At 39.6% G+C, this 22295-nt stretch overlaps 1 long non-coding RNA gene across 1 annotated transcript in view; it reads right to left on the bottom strand.

Annotated features, from left to right (window-relative positions):
• LOC115308124 overlaps nucleotides 1-13608 on the bottom strand; it is a 62268-nt gene extending 48660 nt beyond the window's left edge. Inside the window, exon 1 of the long non-coding RNA XR_003916447.1 lies at nucleotides 13538-13608. This is a non-coding gene — a long non-coding RNA (uncharacterized LOC115308124). The remainder of the gene's footprint in view (nucleotides 1-13537) is intronic.
• Between the last annotated feature and the right edge of the window lie 8687 nt (nucleotides 13609-22295).

Raw genomic sequence — 22295 nt, 5'->3', positions numbered from 1 at the left:
TTAATTCTATGATAAGATTTGGTAAGATATTAAATAGCATCCCTTTATATTCCAGCTTTAAAAATATTTCAAAAATCAAAAGAGGGAGAAAATTAGCATCTTCCTCTTCTTAAGGTTTGTCATTGTTTTAGTACATACTCAGAAATTTCAATACAGCATTGGGCAAGAACCAAGTTATTTTTCACTATCACATGCTGTAGTGTTTGTTTTTATGTCCATTTTTATTATAAAGGCAAGAATAAGGCACTTTTAATGTAAGGCAAGGATAAGAATTACTCGAAGATAGAACGCCTGTGTTCTACAGATCAGCAAATGCTTTACAAATATTAATGAATTAAGTTTCAAATCTATTTTACCGCAAAAAAAAAAGAGGCAGAACAACCTGAGATGTCTCACTGAAGTTCACCTCACCCACCATGCCAATGCCCTAGCTAGAAATAAAGGCCCTAGGAAACCTGACTTCTAGTTATATATGCTAATCACTAGGCAAAATTCTGCCAAGAGATTCAGAGAACCAGTGAGAGCCATGAGTTTAGCAGACATGTCACCTACTAAGGCCTGACTCCTGTGGCATTGCTGAGTCAGAGTTGCATCCCTGAAGCTATACCACCTGGACCTGTAGCCTTGAAGAGAGCAGTACAGCTAGTCATATGGTATGCTTTGGTAAAGAAAGATAGCTTTGCCATTTTGGTACCAAACATGACTTTGGTCATGTAGCTCTCTTCACTTTCAAAACACCTTTTTTGGTTGTAGTGGGTTGACCTTGGCTGGCCTCCAGACACCCATCAAGACACTCTATCACTCCCCTCAACAGGCTCAACTTCATTTATAACTCTTCTACCTCCTTCACGAAGGAGGGATGGGTAATGGGAGTTGTGGTCAGTTCATAACACTTGTCTCTGAAGGTCCTTCCTCCTCGCACTCTTCCCCTGCTCCAGTGTGGGGTCCTTCCGATGTGAGACAGTCCTTCATGAACTTCTCCAACATGGGTCTTTCCCATGGGCTGCAGTTCTTCAAGAACTGCTCTGGTGTGGGTCATTTCCATTGGGTATAATCCCTCAGGAATGGACTGTTAGAGAGTAGGTCCCCTGCAGGCCACAGATCCTTCCAGAAAACCTGCTGCTGTGTGGGCTCTTCTCCATGGTTTCAATTCCTGGCAAGAGCCTATTCCAGTATGGGGTCTTCATGGGCTGTGGCTTCTTTCAGGGCACATCTATCTGCTCTGGCATGGGGTGTTCCAAGGGCTGTAGGGTGGATATCTATCCCATCATGGACTTCTGTGGGCTGTGTCTGTAAAGACCCATTTTCATGAATGAATCCTGAACTTGTTTGATTGATAGTATGCTAACAACTGTTAAGATTTTTCTATCCTTCAGTTACCTTGACCTACAATTAAAAATCAGGTATGAAGGGTATTCTGTATCTTTTATTTAAGATGACATATATCAGTAACACCTGTCTATATGTACAGATATATGGAATCATTCAGGGTAGGCTTTGACCTGCCAGAATTAAGCACACAATGCAGCAGTTAAAGGTACGTCTACAGAAGGGGCCGCCAATGGTCACATTTTCACTCTGTCCCATTTCAGACCCTTCCAGACACAAACCAGTTCACATCAAAGTACCAGATATGTGTTAAAAGCACATTGTTACAGCACTAATTAGCCAAGCTTAGACAATGATTTGACAGTCTGAGGTCTGCAGAGTGCTTGTTTTGAAGACATTTAATTATTCTTCACTGGTTTCCTCCTCAAGCTTTGTCTCTTGAACTACTCCGGATACTTACCAGTATGAAAACCTAGACTTCTCTGAAATGCATTTGAATTTTGACACTGAATTGTTCTATTGAAAAACAAACAATCAAAAAAAACCCAAACCCCAAAACAAACAAACAAAACTCCAACAAAATACGAACAAAACAAAACACAGACAAAATGGAAAGGAGGAGAGTGAGGACAAAAGCTATTTGAAAAACTCAAGATGCCAGTTTTTGTAAGTTTTCAGATGTAAGCCTGAACAATTTACACAAACATCAGTATAGTTGGTTGATTCTGAGTTCTGGTAGCAGGATCTCTACATCTCTTAAACAGCTGACGAAGGGGATTGTCCCACTCTGCTCTGCACTGGTGCAGGCTCACCTTGAACATTGTGTGCAGTTTTGGGCATCTCTATAAGAAAGATATTAAGGCATTAGAGAGTGTCCAAAGGAGGGCAACAAAGACGGTGAAGGGCTTTGAGGGGAAGCCATATGAGGAGCAGCTGAAGTCACTTGGTCTGTTCAGCCTGGAGGAGACTGAAGGGAGACATTGCACTCTACAACTTTCTTGTGAAGGGAAGAAGAGGAGCAGGCACTGATCTCTTCTCTGTGGTGACCAGTGACAGGACCTGAGGGAATGGCCTGAAGTTGTGTCGGCAGAGGTTTAGGCTGGATATTAGAAAAAGGTTCTTCACCCAGAGGGTGGTTGGGCACTGGAACAGGCTCCCCAGGGAAGTGGTCATACCAGCAAGCCTGACAGAGTTCAAGAGTCACATGATGTGACTCTTGGGGATGGTCCTGTGCAGGGCTAAGAGTTGGACTTGATGATTCTTGTGGGTCCTTTCCAACTAAGCATATTCTGTGATTCTGTGATTCTGAGTTGTCACGCTGGGACCTCTGAGATAGACCTGAGGTAGTGCCCCAAGACTGAGCTCAAAACTGGATTGGACAACAGACACTAGTCCTACAAAATTCACTGCAGGTACTACTGAACAAGAAAACAGGACACCTGAACAAGTCTGGAAGGACCGAAGTAAGGTGGAAATCTAAATGGGTCACTGTAAACAGCATTCTGCTTCCACACGTAATGCTGGCAAGTGAGAGAGGTTGAAAAATTGGAAAAGTTTTTGATTAGAGGTTAGATGATCACAGTAGTCCTCTCTGGCTTTAATCTTTGACTCTATGAATAAACAATGAGAGTATTTAGAGTGCAGAGGGAAACAGGGAAACCTTACCAGCAGGTGCTCAGTTGGGTTCTCAATAATATTCACTGCTGGATACCCTTGCTGGTTGGGGTCCACTATTAATTGGATGGTGCTGAGAACACAAAGATGGACAAGAAATGATCACATTTCCCTTGAAAGCCTGTGGAGGGCTATCACCCATTGCAACTGGGGTACCAGGAAATTTTCAGCAGAGTTTGCAGCCAGAGCTCTTAGTTGACAGCTTCTGTGTTTTTGGGAAGATTAGTGGAGATGGGCACGTGCTTTTTTTGGGTCTGGGGGAAAAAAGTGAATAGTACTACTAGGAAAGCTGTGTGAAATGTTTTTTGCTGCCAATGCTTATTATGCTTGTGGTTGCAGTACATGCTCCTATTTATTAAGATTAAGTGAACTGCATAGCTATAGAAATATTAGGCAAAGGTCATTGCACGGGGGATGACTTTTAGGATCTGTGAACACCAAAATGCAAAACCACTTAAGTGTTCACTTATTTTCACAGTGATCTTTGTTCTCCTTGATGATGAACTAAAAAATTTCATTTTAATAAAGGCGCAGCTCTCTTGTATGTCCAGCCTTTGCACTGGAATCACAGTAATGGTGAAAGAAATGTGCAGTAGGAAGGAAAGATGTTTGTCTTATATTTTCCATATACAATGTCAGTCTTGCACAAGAAAATGACATAGAGAAACTCCATACCAATACTATCTGCTTAAAGATATACTGTATATTACTTTAAAAAGTATATGCAGAGGCAACTTTTTGAAACAAAGAGATGAGTTAAAACAAAAATGAAGTGTATTAACTATCTTTTTGGCATAAGACTGCAGTCAGACTGACTCTGAGTAACCATATTTCAAAAAGCCTCCTGCATTATTGGCCTAAGTGTCCTCTGAACTAGGATATGTACAACACGTAGAGAAAGAGCAGCATCTGCTTAGCTTTCCTATCATCCTTCATCACAATAATTTAAAAAGTTATTTTCAAAGATTAAAGGCTTTATTACCAATAACAGTATTAATGAACAAGAAACAGTTTGGTTCTTCTATCATCATTTCAACAAAAGTACATACCCAAATGAGGTGAAACACTTCCCTTTGATTCTATCAAAGTCTTTTCTTACTGTCCTATTAACCACTTTATCTTGGATTTTACATATCACACTAGCTGAGATTTAGCTTTCACAGTTAAGCATTTTAACACCTTTGTGAGCTTGTCTATAAACAAATGACTGGGTACCTTCAGTTGTTAAGGTCAACTTTATGATTGATGAGCATAAAAATCCTCCCAGGAAATGTACTATCTAATTTTGGAACTGAACATTAAAGGACCACTGTATACAGAGTGTTAACAGAAAAGGAAAAAACTTACGCTGCCATCACAGTGCTGCTAGCTGCCTTTTTTTCTTCTTTAACTCACCAACTCAGTCAGGGGGAAAAACCTTCTGTGTGAAAATAAGGTACATGCAGTATAGCACAAATTTAAGTAACTTTAACTTGAGGATTACCCATAGCCTGTTTCCTACAAATGTGTTGGATCACAGGTTTGAGTTTTATTAAGCAATACATCATTTATAAGTTCCAATTTATTAAGAAGTAGTACATCAAAATATAATAAAATAAAGCCTTAGTTAACAACTATGTGATTGCTCAGCTACTTACTGTAGGGGATACTTGATTTTATACATATATGTAATCATAGGTAGAGCTAGTCAACTCTGTCAAAAATACCAGTGTATTGAAATTGCAACTTTCCACAGAAGTCTACTAGTTTAGGTGAAACTTTCATTGAGAAAAGTTCTTGCTGTAGGACATAATTTCTGATCAAAATGAAAGAGAAAGAGAATAGCCTTGTGGTTATAACAACCACAGGAATCCAAGACCCCTTAGAAAGACCCACATCAGGAGTCTGGTTCTCTTGCATTCCAGGTTCCCCACTGGACTACTCTAATACCGTATCCTCTCTTTCATCTCCAAAAAGTTGTGGCTTTATCTTGTGAAATAAGTGAAGTTTTTAAGTTTCACCAAACTGGAAAGCTGTTTCCCACACTATCCTCTTGTTTCTGTAGCATTTTGTAAAAAAATCTTTGTAAAATGAGTCCTGAGATCAACAAGGAGTTCGACTAAAAATAGTTTCATGTATGAATTTAACTAACCAGTTATTAACATAGCTATTTAGTTGTCTGATAATGTTCTATCATAGCCATGCATTCTTCAATACATGCCTAACTGCGGTATCCAGTTTTCTTATATTTTTTACTTGTCCAACATTAATTTATACACAAAACATTATCTAATTAAAAAGAAAACTCCTATTATTAAGATGCATTATTCGTGTGACAGATAACAGAATTTAAGCAAAATTATTCTTTTTCTCCATTGGGCTACATGTAGAAAACTCATGATGACTTTCTGATTTCACATCTTCATAAAAATTGTGTTTCCCATTACATGTTCTAATTCTTATATTAATATAAAGCTTAATTCTATAGTTTAGTACAAGGGAATTTAAAAGAGATCAGATTATTTTCCTTTTTCAAACTTACTGGGAGTTTGCTGCTAGTAGAACAATAGAAGCTTGGGGAGAAGAGGCAAGCAGAGACCTGCCACTTCCCATCTGAAGCCTAGGATGGAAACTGACACCCTATGCTGGAGAACTGCTAACAAAATGTTTTATTCAGTATGTACAGGTTCTTAAAATAAAACAATAAAAAAATCAAAAAGAAAAAAGAAGGCAAACAAATATATATTGACACAAAAATAACTTCTCTTTGATTTACATAATCTGCTGGTACATCACTATCACTGTCTTTCACCATACAGTTAGGAAATTATGACTAATGTTATCATTAAAAATTACCGAATTGGAACAGACCTCTCAGGATCATCGAGTCCAACTCCTTCGAGCAAAGGACAAGGCATATCAAAGGAAAGCAGAAACATGGTTTGGCCAGAAAACTGGGAGAGGCAGGGGGTAGGACTGGGAGCCTAGGTGACACCAATTATTTTTCTGTTCCTATTCCAACTTCAAATTCAGCCAGTCAATAAAATAGCTCTAACTGCAGAAGCTCATCTCTACATTGAAGACCAGATGTTCATAGTGCGTCTCAGGCATGACTCTAGCTTTTCCCTCTTTGCAGAACCAAATTTACTACTGGGCTTAGTATACTCTTCTAGATACAAACACTTTATCTCTTTTATCCTGTTGACATGTTGAAGACAGACAGTCTTAACTTCTTTCTTTGTCCTGAATAATTAACAATGCTGGTATAATTTCCAAAAGCATCTTTCAAAACAAAACTATATTCTCTGTGATGATGCAATTACTAGCCACCAATAAAGAATCTATAAGAAAACTATATAAAATATTTGAATTGGAATTAAAATTGAAAGAGTAGGCTATGTACATATTTAGGCTTCTGCTTCAATAATTTATTATAATTGCAGTAATGTAACAGGGGAACTGCTGTGGCAAACATAGCTGTAGAATTACTATTAGAAAGTAGCAAGAGCTTATGTAATAAATATGTTTCTTAAATACAAATGAAGCAAAAGAAATTGTAAATGTTATTTATAGTTTCATTGCAAGCCATGCAACTGAAATCAGATGGTGCAAATGAAAGATAGTGACTGTTTTTCCTTTCAGAGAAATGTCATTTATCTCATGATTTTGGCTGAGGCCTCTGCTTGCAGATTCCTCGGGAGCTGGTCAATGCCCAGAGAAAGGCAGGATGAAGTGGCTGCACACTCTGGCCAGGAGGAAACCCACCTGCAGCTCTGTGACACCGCCCAAAATATTCCTGCTATCCCTCCACGGCAGCAGACACACGTGTGCACCCGGGGCTGCAGACAGAGCTGTGGCAGAGCTGTGGCTGCCTGCCTCCCTCTGCAGGGAACTGCCACTGCAGGAACAGAGATCATCCAGAAAGAAGGAAAGCAAAAGAAGGGAAAGATGGAATGACAGAACAGGTGTCAAAGGACAGCCAGTAAAACAAAAGCAAAGGCCAGAAAACAGAGCTTAGCTCTTCTATTCAGTATAACAAAACAAGAGTAAAGCTGAATTACCTTTCTCTTTTCTCCAGCACAGATAGAAAATCAGGTGGAAAATAGAACTGTGCTAGGATGACACAAATTTTCTGGGGAAACAAAACAGGAAAGGTTGCACAACTCTTCACTGAAAAAGCTCATGAATCCACACTACTTGTCTTCAGGTAAAAACATAACAATGGTACAGTACTCCAGTTTTAAACACAAACTATATCCAAATCACACACACACACAGCTGTGGTGTAACTAAATGGACCCTAAGATCTTCCTCAGATGACATCACCCTGAAGCTGCACACCTATCACAGGGTTAACATGCATTACACAAGAAACTGGAGAAAGGCTGTATTTAGGCTGATTTCTGTGTCAAATCCACCAAAATTCACGCTGAGACCACTTGGTCACTCTGGAGGAGGAAGAGCGAGACTTGAGATGTCAGCAGCCAGTGATTTCAGTGTTCAGTGACACATCCACCACTGGAGATTGGCTCATCTTTATCCAGCCTCTCACTTCCGTCACCAGAGTAATTACTAAAATAAAAGGAGATGTTCTCCAATTTATAGTTATGCATCAGATATCAGAATTTTGCCCAAAGAATCTATGATAATTTAGAGCACAATCCAGCTTCCACTGAATCCAGTGGTCTTCCAGTTCTCACAAGCACTTCCATACTGTTCAGAGGAATCTAAATAAAGACTGTAGCCCTGTCTGAAATCACAAAGAAGGTAACTCGCTCAGCAGGTTTCTTGCTAGTGCCAAACTGAAGATCTGAAAACTTAAAAAAAATATATCTTGCAAAATAGCTGCCTTCAAAGTAATCCCAACTGCCAAACATTTTTAAAATAAAGTAAATTAGCTTGCAGACCAGGAAGCAGTCATCAGCTCATTCTTACTCTGCAATGGGGTTATGGGCAGTGCTGCGAACACACTCCAAAAGAAAGGTCTGTAGACCCAAGGCAAGGAGAGCAGCAGGGGAAGAAAGGGCTCTTTAAAGCATCCTGGTTTCAACTTGGCTTGAAGTGACTGTGAGACAGCACCAGGACAGAGATTAAGATGGAAAGAGGGGATATTAGTTTGCCTTTGGGAGCTCATACTCAGACATTCCTTTTGGGACCAGAAAGTACTTGATTTCAACTGGTCTTAGAATCACAGAATCATTTAGGCTGGAAAAGACTAATATCGAGTCCAACCATTAACCCAGTACTGCCAAGTCCACCACTAAACCGTGTCCCTAAATGCCACACATCTTTTAAATACCTCCAGGGATGGTGACTCCTTCACTTTCCTGTTCCAATGCTTGACAATCCTTTCGGTGGAAAAAATTTTCTAATATCCAAACCAAACTTCCCCTGGTGCAACTTGAGGCCATTTCCCCTTGTCCTATCCCTTGTTACCTGGGAGAAGAGACCAACCCTCACCTTGCTACAACCTCCTTTCAGTTAGTTGGAGAGCAGTAGTGTCACCCCGAGCCTCCTTTTCTCCAGGCTAAAGACCCCCAACCTGCCTCAGCTGCTCCTCATAAGACTTGTGTTCCAGATCCTTCAAAGAAACAAAGTTTACCTGGTTTGCATATCTGAGTTCCACCTCCCTTCAGTAACTTGTGAATCATTGTGCCCGTTTCAGCTACCAGTAATGCAGTGTTGGCGGTATGAAGGATGTAAATTCCTGCAAGCATCACAAAAGTCCACAGCCAGGTGGGGACTGGCAGGAGCTCAGGTGTCATTTGCACACCAAAACTATCAACGAGACAAAGCTCTTAGAAGAGCTTCAGCCACAGGGATGTTCAGTGCTTGTCTCTCTTATTAGCTATCCAACCAAATCCAAGGCAAATCCAAGGCAAAACCAAACTGACCACCATACTACATATTTTTTGCTATTGCTAAAGTGTGGTTGTTTTCCCCAGAAAGCCCTTTGAAGCCTTAGAGCTGGCAGTCTTCCCTGGCATGTAAATCTAATGAAACACCTTGCAAATTCTATAGGACATAATACTTTATTTTCTCCAGTTGGTTGTTCCAGAGCAGGAATTGAAATTAAATGCACACATTTCAAAATTTCACATTAGGCAATCCTAATCGCTATGTATTTACACAAAACATAATGAGTTCCACATCCCCAAGGGTTACATACTCTACAAATTTAGTTGCAGTAATTATTTATATTAAGAAGGTAACTTCACAGTCAGAAGGACTAGAAGTAACTTAGGTTCTGTTCAAAACTTTCTAACTGCTAGAAAACAGATTCATGGCCCTAAAATAAAAAAAAAAATTAAAAGTACAAATATGTAAATAAAAATCCTTATAGTTTCAGATATTAGTTTAAATGACATTACACTGAAATCTGTAACTTCTCCCAAAACTTCAGCAGTGCTTCTCCCAGCACAAGCAATAGTGATTGCATTTTAAAGTACTGTACTTTTTCCAAATTATGGCTTAAATAAGAAATTCAACATGAAATTACAAGTTTATTACAAGACATCTTACCTGGACATATTTAGGGTAAGCAATAGAAAAGAACTGCTATTTTTTTTCTTACTACTTTATATGGTATTATGCAAGAACAATTTTCCTAGATTATCATAATTAAGCAATAGAGATTGTACTTTTGCTTCAGCAATAAATATTTTCACATTTCCATTTGCACCAATAAGTAGCTCAAGAAATATTTACATTCTTTGCACTATGCCATGTAAAAGCCATAATGAAAGTAAAACAAATTGCTGGGATCACTTTTTAGAGCCATAAAAGCTGACAATATTATTAAACAAAAAGTACAATTTTCTAGTAGCACTCATAGAAATCTGGACCAGAATTACAAAGTGTCACTCTGGGTTTTGGGTGCCCAATCTGCACAATTGTAAAGAGACATGAACTGTTGGTTTCACATTTTACAAATGCACATTTATTAAACAGATATCTCAGCTCTACATATCCAAAAATGGTTATTACAAAACAATGGTAACTGCCAATAACCCTGACTCTACGCTGTGCATTACCTGTACTTAACACTCTAATGTAGAAAAAAACAAATCTTTCTGTTATATTTTATTTATTTCATTGATAAACAAAATTTCTCATCCCTTTTGCTTATAACTATTTTTGGCTTTTATTTTTTACTTAAGTAGATGATGGTTTCCTGTGCTGTTTTAATCACCTGTTCTAAGATGTGATTTGTTTTTTGTTGGGATCATTAACATAATGTAAAGACTGCAGCACAGGTATACCCCTTACCAAATTAATACTTTCCACCTGATATTCTAAGGCGTAATTATGATTTTTCTCCTGAAAATATACTTGCTCGCTTAACAACAGTTAAACATCTTTCAAAAAGGCAATTGAGTTACTTGTGCTTTCTTATATTTTCCCTTTTTCCTTTTTTTTCTTCACTGATCACCTTAGATCAGTAGAAAGTGTTACTTCTTTTTGCACAAATGGTCAAGCAAAATATGCAGATTTCCAAGAGAAGCAGCTAATAACAAAATTGGGCATTATTCTTTATTTACAGAAAATCCACCCCTTTTCCATAACAAAATTAATGCCAAAATAGCAGAGAGACTTTTTCTTGACATAGAGATTCAGGTCTTTTGAGGCAACCTCTTGCCTTTTTTTTTTTTTTTTAATTCCTCAAGATCACACTGTAGAGCTTTCTCTCTGTGCTCCTGTTGCGCTTAGCTGTCTCACTGTTTCACACAAAGCCTTGTCTCTGCATTTTTACAAAATCCTTGAAGAAAAACATGCAACTGAATGGTCTGGCTTATTTTCCAGATTTCTGTGTGGGTAGTAGTTTTCTGTTATTTACCAAAACAGCATTTCATTTTTCTTAGTTTTCAAAAGGTTGTTCTGTGCATCTTCATACTCCCTCCTCCTCCCCCAATATCAGTTTTATCCTTTGCCTTCACGGAAGTGAAAATACCAATTTCCCCAATTGTGTGATGAGAAAGAAAGCAATGATTTCCATGTGATACAAATTAAATATGGATATAATTGCATGGGTTTTTTCACATCAGGGCATTTTTACCTGAGCCTAAATTGGTTTTGTGGCTATCCAAGCCTGCCTCACTGCTTCCCGCCCAATTTCCCTTCAACCACCCAGGACAGACATCTTTCACTGAGCCTCCAAGGAATGTCTGTTGGTGCTGTGAATTCTGCTGATTGAGACAGGTCTTACTCATTTTGTTCTAACGGAAAATTCATCTCTGTCACAGGTGTATCCTGCCATCAGTCTGCGCTGAGAACTCGCATCGACATCAATGGGAGCTTTGCATGTATTGTGCAGGTAGGGTATCATCATCATTATTTATTAAACACTAATGGAGTCCCAGACCCAGATCATTAAAAGTTACAGCTGAGATGCAGTCAGTATAAGACTGGTGATTCTTTAGGAGTAGTGGTATTTTCTTTTATTCTCTATTTCTTTGCTGTGTTTCCACTATATTTAACATGGGAAGTGAGTGGTTTTTTGCTTTAACATTAGCCTTATGTGTGACAGTGAACTACTGAAACTGTAGGGGCAACCAACTATAAAAACTGTATTACAATGAGTCTTCTAGAAGAAAACCTGCATTAAAGGCAGATTCAAGTTTGTCCTGTGTTGATAGCTGTACATGTTTGATAGTGATCAAAATGCATAACTTTTCTTGTATATCTCATGTTTACCTCTCCTAGGATTATGCCAACTTCTGAACAACTCACAAAAGTCTTCCAAGTCAACCAGGCTAAATGAGAGATCCAACATTTATTTTATTATTCTTATAGAAGTTACCAACCTCACCATCTCATCCAAATAATTTTTTTTCTTTTTATTTCCTTCCATTTAAAAACCAAATCAGTCCGTGAAGCTCCTGATTTGTTCTCAGTTTTCTGAGCTTAACTTTAGCTGCCTTGGTAATCACAAGACTTGACTAACGTGAAGATGGCAGCACGTGGAATTATTTCAGTGACTGTTTAGCCCAGAAATTAGTCTCCTGAAACACCAAGCGGTTTCATTCTTAGCACATTGCATTTGATCCAGCCAGACCTCCTTTTTCTTTTCCTGTTATTAATGAGGAAAACCAGACCTGAAGCCTTATTTTGTGCTATTGATCACGTTTTGCCCCACAAATCACTCCTCCTGCACAATCCTTCAGATGCCTCCTGTGAGGAATTCAGCAAGTACAGAGTGAATTTCTAATCAGCTGCGACTGTTCAGCACTAGGGCTGGCAATTATGCTCCCAGTGCCTGTATCTGCAAGTGTTATACATTTGTATTTGCTTCTTGCTGAGATCACACAGTTGGGAAAGCAATCATGCTCCATTACTCCTGGTTTTGACTCCTGGCCCATATGGCTGCTTGCGGACAGTCTTTCAGCGCTTTGCTTCATTTATAGCTAACATGGTTAATGACTTTGCTTTCTGCAAGCCCTGATCTGCTGAAATTTGCACCTGCTCTTTGTTAGTGGGGAAAGCTTTCCCTCTCTCACATTGCAGATTTCTGCTCTACCTAATGATAACTCTTTTTTGGAATGTGAGGAAAGGAAAGATGAAGCAAGTGGTTGCCCTTTTACTACCAGCAATTTTATCCAGGAATGGCTTATATGAGAGGTTTCAGTCTGGCTTCAGGGAGTACCACAGTCCTGGGATTGCTTTACTTAAGGTCACAAATGATTTATCACCAGCTCCTGATTCAAGTTAAATTACAGTACTCCTGCTGATGGATCTTTCTGCTGCCTTTGATACAGTAGATCTTGGAACTTTGTGGAACCATTTGAAGCAATTGTTTAGATCATGAAGCAGCATCCCTGATCGGTATCGTTCAGAATGGATGGTGCATTATTAGGTTGTAACCTGGCAATTGTGGATCAAATTCTGCCTCACTGGTCACATTGCTCCTCAGAATATAAAAATATCCTATAATCTCTCTTTGTTATTCGCTACAGATTTGAACAGAATTCTCTAGCAGCACAATACTAATTTTCACTGTAACACAACATATAGATGTATTTGTCTTTTACAGTTTAGCTTCTTGCTGGAGTTTGGACTGCATTGGTTTGTTTTACCAAAGCATGATCTTGGATAGTCACAAATGGTTTGAAACCACACTGAGATAAAATATAATTGCTTTTGGCAAACCCTCACTGTCTCCTAGGTGGTTACTTTCTAGGCAATTGAAACTATCTATACATATCTAAAGTATGCATGTGGAGCTGGTCAGAACATTTTCATTAAATGAAATCTTATTAAAATATGCTGCTTTTTGGAGCCAAAATATTTTGCAGAAAATGTGTCTGTCTAGATGAAGCTTTAATCATAGAGGTATTCAAGATTCAAGGCTATTGGTCACTTCTGAAGGCAAAAACAGGGAAAGTATACAGTCCAGTTTAAAAAAAACCAAGATTTTTCATCTCAAAGCAATTATTTCTGAAAAACTTCCAGGAGGTTCTGGTTGTGTTCCCATGTGAACTGAAAACAATGTTGACACCACAAAAGCTACCATGAAACAACAACCATCCTTTGAAATGGATGCTCACAAAAGCTGTACCTGCACCATCTTTTCAGCTGCATGGTCCATCTGCACAGAGCACCACGTGTAGTTTATGTTGAGTTCAGAAGCTGAAGGACTGGAAGAGCATACAGCTCTGTCGTGGTAATTGGCAGTTCACCACTGGTCTTTCACTGCCTGGGAAACTGTGACCAACAGAAACATCTGTTTTGTGATGAGAGATTACAGGAAAAAAAAACACTTTCCATCCCTGAAAAAATAATTCCTAGTCAGAGAAAAGATAAAAATTCAAAATCTAATATTTTTCAGAAACTAAGATGGAGGAAAACTATGTGGTCAATCAACATGCACCAGTATGTAAATATTTTGAATATGTTTTTGATATTTCAGGAGGTTTTAACTGCTCAATTGAAGTTTTAAAATTTGTTGATATAAACTCTTAAATGAGAGAAATACACATATAAAAATGATTAATCTCTCAATATCTCTACCAAGCTTTATAATTTGCTGTCCTTTAGCATTTACTCTTATAGGGTTTTCTGTTTCCTAATCCTAAGGGTAAGCCCAGCTGAATTCTGTCAAAGAGAAGACACTTGTTTCCAGGAGAGGGGTCTAGCCATAGGTCATTTACCCAAGCTCTGGACAAATGGGACTCTTCAGAGACATTTCTGTTTCTGCTGTTCTTCATGGAGCCCAGCTTGGTGATCCAAGGGCACTTCACCCTCCCCAAATCCTGCAGTCGCAAACATGGACCCTGTAAATCCATGTGCTGGGGCTGTGCAGCTCTGCAGTGCTTTGGGAGCTGCAGCTCCATGTCTGGAAACCCAGCACCATCTGTTTCAATAGAGCTCTGAGACCTTCAGGTCAAGTGCTCACCTTCAAGCAAAGGAGGAGGACGTTGGTTTCCAAGTGTTTTAAGTAGATTTATCTCCTTTAGAAATGGCAGGGAGTGCTTTTAGCAAGGCCACTTGAAGATTAAACAGTGAACAACAGAACTGTGCAGCAGACAAGGGTGGACGCACTCGCAGTTTGAATGGCAGAGCTGATTGCTTCTTCCCCAGGCCAGTGCATTGTCTTCAGACAGGGACATACAAGATGTCCCTTTTACTTCCACACTGGGTCAGTTCCCTGAGGTGTTATCCTTGTGGGATGGAAGGATACGTTGAGAGAAGGGCAGGAAAACCTATTAATCCCCATCCTGCTCCTTCACTGGGCTGAGTAGAAAGTGTGTAGGTGATTTGCTTTGTTCTAAACAGTTTGGTAACAAAAATAACCATATATCAGATTAAATCATGTAAATAATTGCCATTTGGTGTGTGCCACACAGCAACAGGCTCTCGGACAAACAGCTCTCAATTATTTCGTAACGCAAAAGTTGCACAGGCATGTTCCAGCGCCCTCTGTCTTCACTGTTTGTTGCCTTGTTCTGGTTTTACACTCTATTTTTCTATTTTTGTTAATGCATTTGCCTAAAACTACTGCAGAGAGAGCAATATTCTCAGTTCTAATGCTTCATCATTACAAAGTTTCCTATGGAATATATAGACAGGATTTTTCAGAAGCATTTAACATTACAGTATCTTTGGCATCATAATTTGAAAAATTAATAATCTTAGCTATGTACTCATTGGCATGAATTGATCAAATCTGCTTTTTGCCTTTTGTCTTGCATTTTGATACTCCAGTTAGGTTCTCTACTGATAATGGCTTGACGTGCTTATTTATACAAATGACTTATAAATTTCTCAAAGCCATTTACAAAAGCATCAGGCAATATCATGGTCTCTGCAGATGTGGAAAGGAGCTGGTAAGAGCTGACTTTGTTGCACAGTGCCTGAGTAGGAGACTCCAGGGCTAGTGCCAGTCCAGTACTTTAAAAACTTTTGATCTTAATTTGTAAAAGGCCTTCCCAGGATTTGAGTATGTTGAGAAAAACAGAAATTCTCTAGTTTGAGAAGAATATATCCAGTTTATTTTGGGGGGGGGGCTACGTGAGCAAAGTAATTTTCTAGAAAAAAACTAATAATTGAAAAGCCCAGTGGAAATAAAGTCCACATAGGATATGTGAAATTATTTTAAACCCCCCATACAATTAAGATTTACATTATAACCATAGCTGTTCCTCTGAAAAAAATTAATTCTCAAACATCAGAGTTTACAAATCTTTGAGAAAAATTCTAGAAGCAAACAACCAAATTCCTAGTCTACTACTAGTCAAACTTCTCCTGCCGAATCTTCCCTTTACACCCTGTGTAAACCTGTTTCATAAGTTTTGGGGAGTGGTCTTGGTTCCAGAGTTGGAGTTTTGTTTTGCTTTCAGTGTTTCGTGCGAGGTTGTAATGCAGGGGGGTTTGTCTATTTGGACCGAGCCAGATTCTCAGTGAAACTCTCTCCACACTATATATGTGATGAAGTTCCTTAAGACACTCACCCAACTGCTCTTCTGAGATTTGTTTCAGGTTGCAAAATTACTTGCTATATGTAACAGGGCTCTTCATCCTGGAACTGGTCAAGCAACTCAACAGGACAAACTGCAAATCTATCAGTGGTGGGTTGAGATCCAGTCTGAGTCATCAACCCCAAATCAACATACTGGTAGTGGGGCAAAGATGTAGCAGATAAGCTGCTAAACTAATCTGGAGACATGTGACTGACAGTTAATTACTTTATACTATAAAAGTCCAGTCCACTTTCATACGATCAGATTCTTCTAACATATTCTTCCTGGAGTGTGTGAAGAGTCTCCCTTGTAGTGGGGATGCCCCTTCAAGGATACTCCTCAAGGTTAAAAAACAGATCTGTCCACAAGTGTTGGTATGATGACTTACATCAAATCTCTACTTAATAATTATCTCTTTTGCTAGTTTTAATATAATTGCTTTGATATAATTGCTTTAAGATAGTGCATTATACTATAGACTACTAGTAGTTCTTAGCTTTTATATTGTGTAGTAAATAGTTCTGATTAAGATCTTTTTTTTAATAATTTGTAATAATAAATAATTCATTCTATATAAATATTCCCAGTTTGCCATCTTTAACCCTGTGGGACTAAGTTGTACTTAAAATTTTGTGGACAAAGTCTAGGCCTAAGATTGGATGCAGCCACACCTAGACTCCTCTCTGAGAAGGAGTTTAGAAAGCAAGGGTATCCTTTCTGCGCCTTGTGACTCAACAGGAGGGCTTCTCCAATAAACTTGGTCTAAAGCCCCACTCCCACCCATAACACCATGTGAAATGTGTGCCAGCTGTTTTCGCTCCACGTCATTCGTGCTCTCATCCGTTTGCTTCTGACAGTTGAATGTTTCAGCACCCCAGCTGCTGCAATTGCTCATGGAGTTGCTTAGACAGAGGTTAGGGTGCTGTGTAGGAACCCAGCGAGCTCTGACATAGCTGTATGGATTTATAGACTGTGGATCTGTGAGTGCTCTGGCAGAGACCTAGGACCTACCGCTATCACCATCCAAAAGCACTGAGGGGAAATACTAATTTGTGACTCAGCACATCCAAGTTTGTGGCTTGACCTGCCTCGCGGGTACCCAAGGCTGAATGTCCCTTTGGGAAATCACCACATGGCTGGCTTGGAAACCAGCAGCCCTGCAGCACTGGCAGAGACAGCACAGCATTAACAGCTTCTTTCTCAGAGATTAGGGGCACTGAAGATCACTTGATCTGAACTCCTGGGACTTCAAGACTGTAATTAGCCTGATTTGCTACCTTAACCTTCCTCCCTGCATACTCCCAGCTAGTGAGCCTAATTAAACCTCCTGAACATGGGAAGTTTCAGACTGGGCTGCAATGCCTACTGCAGCTTCCCTGTACCTATCAAGCCCTAGAAACACTGGGGTAAGAGAAGACACATATGGGAAGATCCAATCCTCCTCTCATCTCAGCAGGGCTGGCAGCAGATTGTCCCCCCTCCAGCTCATCTAAACATGATAGAATGGAGATGAAAAGCGCAGCAGGAATGAGACCTACAAGGAAGCAACACAACTGCCAAAATGTGCAGTACTGAGATTGGAGGGGATCCTTTAGTTGTATTTTGCTTGATATCCACTTGTTCAAAACAGGACATGTTCTGTCCATTTTCTGCAAGTGCGTGGTCAAATGAACAGAGGAAGGCAGTGACTGTTGTAACCATCTGCTGCTATGGGCCTATATGGCTCATCCATCTGCAACAGGTTAGGTGTCACTGTCCTACATAAAAGGCACAGGAAAAACCCATCTGACAAGCAGTTTTCCATACTCTTTCCAGTACTGCTTAGTAAAAATAATTACAGGAGAAGCATAAGACCTGAAACGAAGCAGCACTTCACTCCCTTCTCCTAGATACTTTCCCCTTTGGGATCTTGACTTAAAGCCCAAAGCAGCACAGGGCAGACATTGCTTTAGGGCGATTCTAGTATTGTAATAGCACTAACTGCTTGGAAATGAATAGCATATGCCTGTCTGGATCAGGCTGGCCAAACAGCTTTGAACATTGGACTACATGACCCTTGACACAAGACAGGTTGATTTATTACACTGTTAGCCCTCCTGACAACAGGCACTGTGGGCTTGGCACTGCCTGGTCATTTTTCAAGCTCTTTGCACATTACTGGCACCTATATCCTCTAACATATTACATCAGACAGCTCAGCTACAGAATACTAAAAGCTCCTCTCTCCTGCATCACTCCCTTCCTCTCTTTTTTCTCAGGTAGTGGATGAATACGTGAATCAAATGCAAAATAGGAGGGTAGTATTTGTATCAGCAGAAAGAATAAATATGTATGATGTAGGTAAAGTCAAAAGGATGGAATAAAGGGTGTTACGATATTAATGCGTTTGCAATGATTCTTACTAAGTGATGTCCAATTACCCATAAACATGTTTACTGATCCAGAAAAAACATTCTTATAAAAAGTTCTACCTTTTGTCTGCCAGGGAATAATCCAAGCCAGGGAACAATCCTAGAACAGAATTCAGAATAGAAGAGTTAAAATATCCTCTAAATTTCAAAGGGTTAAAAACTGCTACTGTTCTGTAACAGTACAGGACTATATTTCTTCAATGTCCACAGCCAGAAGCATCAAGTTTGTAGACCCTAAGGACAATAAGGCTTACCTCTACAGCACAGATACATAGCTTATAGCTCTTGAACTACATGCAGCTTGTGAATGTGGTTTCAGTATTCATCATATGCACCATGTTCATGTGTTATATCACATGCAGGGCTGGCATGGGGACTGCTAAAGAATATCAATGCACAGCAGCAGGAGGAAATAAGTCAGATGCAGCTGTTAAGACAACTATCATTGGACCATCCTTCAAGGATGACCAGGAAAACTGCACACCACAACAGAGTTATTCCTTGTGTAACCACCGTTTGGGCAATAAACCAGCCCAGAGGTCATTTTCTGTTCTCGCTCTCTGAAGCAGAGTTTGTAACAGTCATCTGACCAAACACTGTCATCAACTGAAATTCTGGCCAATGCTTGCTACAAAAAAGACATAAATCTTATTGTGGTCCTGGACAAGGCATACAACTCAGCTTAGGGAGTCACTGCCCAAGATTTATTGTATAATACCAGGGTGAACTTCAGCATCCTTATAAGAGTGAAAAAGTAAAAATAACTACCCTCAGTCTAACAGCACTAAGATTAGAAATAGAGAATTGCATAGAAATAAAGAAGTCCACTGAAGGAAAAAAAAAATAAAGTAGCTAAAGGATAAAAGGCTTGTAAATGGTAAAGGAGAGTGTTTTAAGACATCACAGTGATGGCACACTAAAAATCACAAAGATTGGTAAAGACTTTTTCCCTCAGCCCCAACGTGTACAATCACAGATGGGTGGTGAGAAGATAGCCTGCTGAAAATAGAAGCTTTGTCTGAATACGGAAAGAAGGAAAATGGGAAATAGAATAAACTAGAAATGTAAATGTAGAACAGCCATAAAGAAAGTAAAAATGATTAAGGATGAAACCAGTTAAAGGCATAAAGAGCATGAAAAAACACCTCCTTCCTAACACGGAAGTAGTATCCTTGTCAGTGGTTCCCCAGTGGTCACCAAAGTGCCAGGACAAGTTAAAAGAAGACCAGACTAGTTAGATGAATGGTTCATATTACTGCTTATTATACAAAATGTTTTCATCTTTCAGCCCTTCTCTGCAGGGGGAATAAGCTAAAGAATCACTTCAAGGTGGAGCACCAGCAGAGGGAGTCCCAGAAGAGACCAGCTCAGACAATACTCATTCATGCTTTCTTCAAAATATGGATACTGAGTTGTAATTTAATATCTACATTAGCTTTGGCACCAAATCATGATGCTAATTTTTTTAGAGCTCTCAGAGGAACTGGAAACTGCACATACAAATTTTCATGCCAGGTAAAGTGGTTACACTGAGAAGAAAGCAAATAATTAGAACACATGTTCAAATAATATAATGGGTAAGTGTCTAATTGACTTTTGTACTAAGAGTCATGTCTCACGGAACAGTTAAAGTTGTTTGAAGGGACAATGAGCAGATGGAGCAAGATGATACAAAAGGACCAGAAGACACCCATTTGCAGAGTCTCTTAAAGAAACTAAACTGCCCCACATTACAAGGAAATGTTCTCACATACACAAATTATTTTTTAAATGATGGGGGAAAACAATCAGGAATAAAAGGCCAGTTACACATGGACAAATTTCAGTAAGACAGTCTCCCTGGGAGCTACAACAGTGGCTGCACTGCTCAATACATGTAAATGGCCTGTATTAGATCACTGATAGTGACAAAGCTTCAGGATGAGATAGGTTGACTAACCCTACAGCAAAGGCTTTTAAAAGATCTCCAGTCTTCAGCAAATGGGCTGTCAGCTGAACTCAACACTGACAAACGCAAAATCATCAGCATGGGAAAACCAGCACTAACATGTTAAAGGATTACGTATTAACTACTATTGCTCAGGAACACAGCATAATAAGAGCCTTTCTGAGTCAGGTCCACCCAGCATAAAGTTCTGCCTGACAGAGGCCAATACCAAAAGTTTAGAGAGAAGACTGAAAAGGCAGTTAATGGTCCTTTCCCAGCATACTCTCCCATCTTCTGACAATCTGTGATGCCTGAACATCCTGAACTAGCAACATTCCCTCAGTTGTTTAATAGCCATTGATTAATTTTTGTTTCATGGATTTAATTTTTTTTTTTTTAATCCATGTAAATTTGTGGTATTTGCACTATGCTGTAGCAACAGGTTCCTCAGCGAAATAGTGCATTTTATGAAAAGAAATTATGACAGTTCTCTGAAAATTACAGCTCAGTGGCCTGCAGTCATCAAATGGAGAAGATGCTACTAAAAAGGGAATTAATTGGAAAGGTGTAGCAAGTAAAACAGGAAACATCATAAAGCCGCTGTGCTGATATGTGGTATGCCTGCATTTTGATCACTGGACCCTGTACTGGTCATCCCAAGGAAGGTACCTTGGAGCCTGTAAAAGAAGAATGTAGGACAACAGAAAGATTACCATATGGGAACTCTTTTATAGGGGGATGTTTTAAATAAAATCAGATACCCCAGCTTGTAAAGAAATAAGGAAAGAATATATCAAAGCAGTTTGAAAAGGAAGAATTCAAATGTAGGAGTGAGAAACATCTCTTTGGTTTCTGTAAGTTTTCAGTTTTTACTTCTCCTAGGTAACATCCATAGAGATTAGATTTTTTTTTTAGATTTTTCAAGAAGAGTTAGAATAAGAGGAAGACAAAGCTGAAAGTAGTTGCCCTTGACACTTCAGGTTTTACTGCAGGTGTAGTGGTGCATCCCTGCCCCCCACCCCAGGGCTGCACTTTGATCTGAGAAATGCTCTTTAGGCTTTGGCCTTGACAGCACCCGGTCTGAGCTCCTCCCAGCTTATCAGAAACACCGTCTGTTTCCAGGAGTTAAGTGTGGTCTAATGAGTTCCTTGCTTTTTTAATGAATAGCCTTGGAAACTTTTTTTTTTGTTTGAATAACAATCCAAGTGGAGTAATATTTTTTGTTCTCACACTTTCAAAGTGTGAGAACAAAAAAGTGCAGCCGAGATGAAAGGTTATTATGATTAAAGCCCACTCTCTTGTGACCCTATAAACAGCAGTCAAAGCAAGATCAGTTGAGCTCTCCTGGGCTGCAGTGGGCTGCAACCACAATCTCCCTCTGAGTGGGACACCTCTGAGAGTTAGTGAGTCTCATGTTCGCTATCTCTTGGAGGATCCAGACCGACGAATCCTGTGTTGACATCTCACTCAAGACTCAATCCTTTGCCCATTGAGAAGAATGCAAAAATATTCCAAGTGAGTATTTCATGGAACTTGAGAGAAAATTTTCATAGCTACCTTGTACAGACTCTTTATGTCTGTGTGCATATGCTACAACAAATCATAGAATCATAGAATCAGCTGGGTTGGAAGGGACCTCAGAGATCATCAAGTCCAACCCTTGATCCACTACCGCTGTGGTTACTAGACCATGGCACTAAGTGCCACATCCAGTCTCTTTTTAAAAATCTCCAGGGACGGAGAATCCACTACTTCCCTGGGCAACCCATTCCAATGTCTGACCAGCCTCTCTGTAAAGAAATTCTTTCTAATATCTAACCTAAACCTCCCCTGGCACAGCTTGAGACCATGCCCTCTTGTCCTGCTGATAGTTGCCTGGGAGAAGAGACCAACCTCCACCTGGCTACAACCTCCTTTCAGGGAGTTGCAGAGAGTGATGAGGTCTCCCTTGAGCCTCCTCTTCTTCAGGCTAAACAACCCCAGCTCCCTCAGCCTCTCCTCATAGAACTTGTGCTCCAG

The sequence above is a fragment of the Manacus vitellinus genome, unplaced genomic scaffold (assembly GCF_001715985.3).
Source record: "Manacus vitellinus isolate BGI_N305 unplaced genomic scaffold, ASM171598v3 scaffold_11_pilon, whole genome shotgun sequence".
NCBI lineage: Eukaryota > Metazoa > Chordata > Aves > Passeriformes > Pipridae > Manacus > Manacus vitellinus.
Note: the sequence above shows the minus strand (reverse complement) of the source record. Positions and strands in the feature narration are given on the sequence as shown.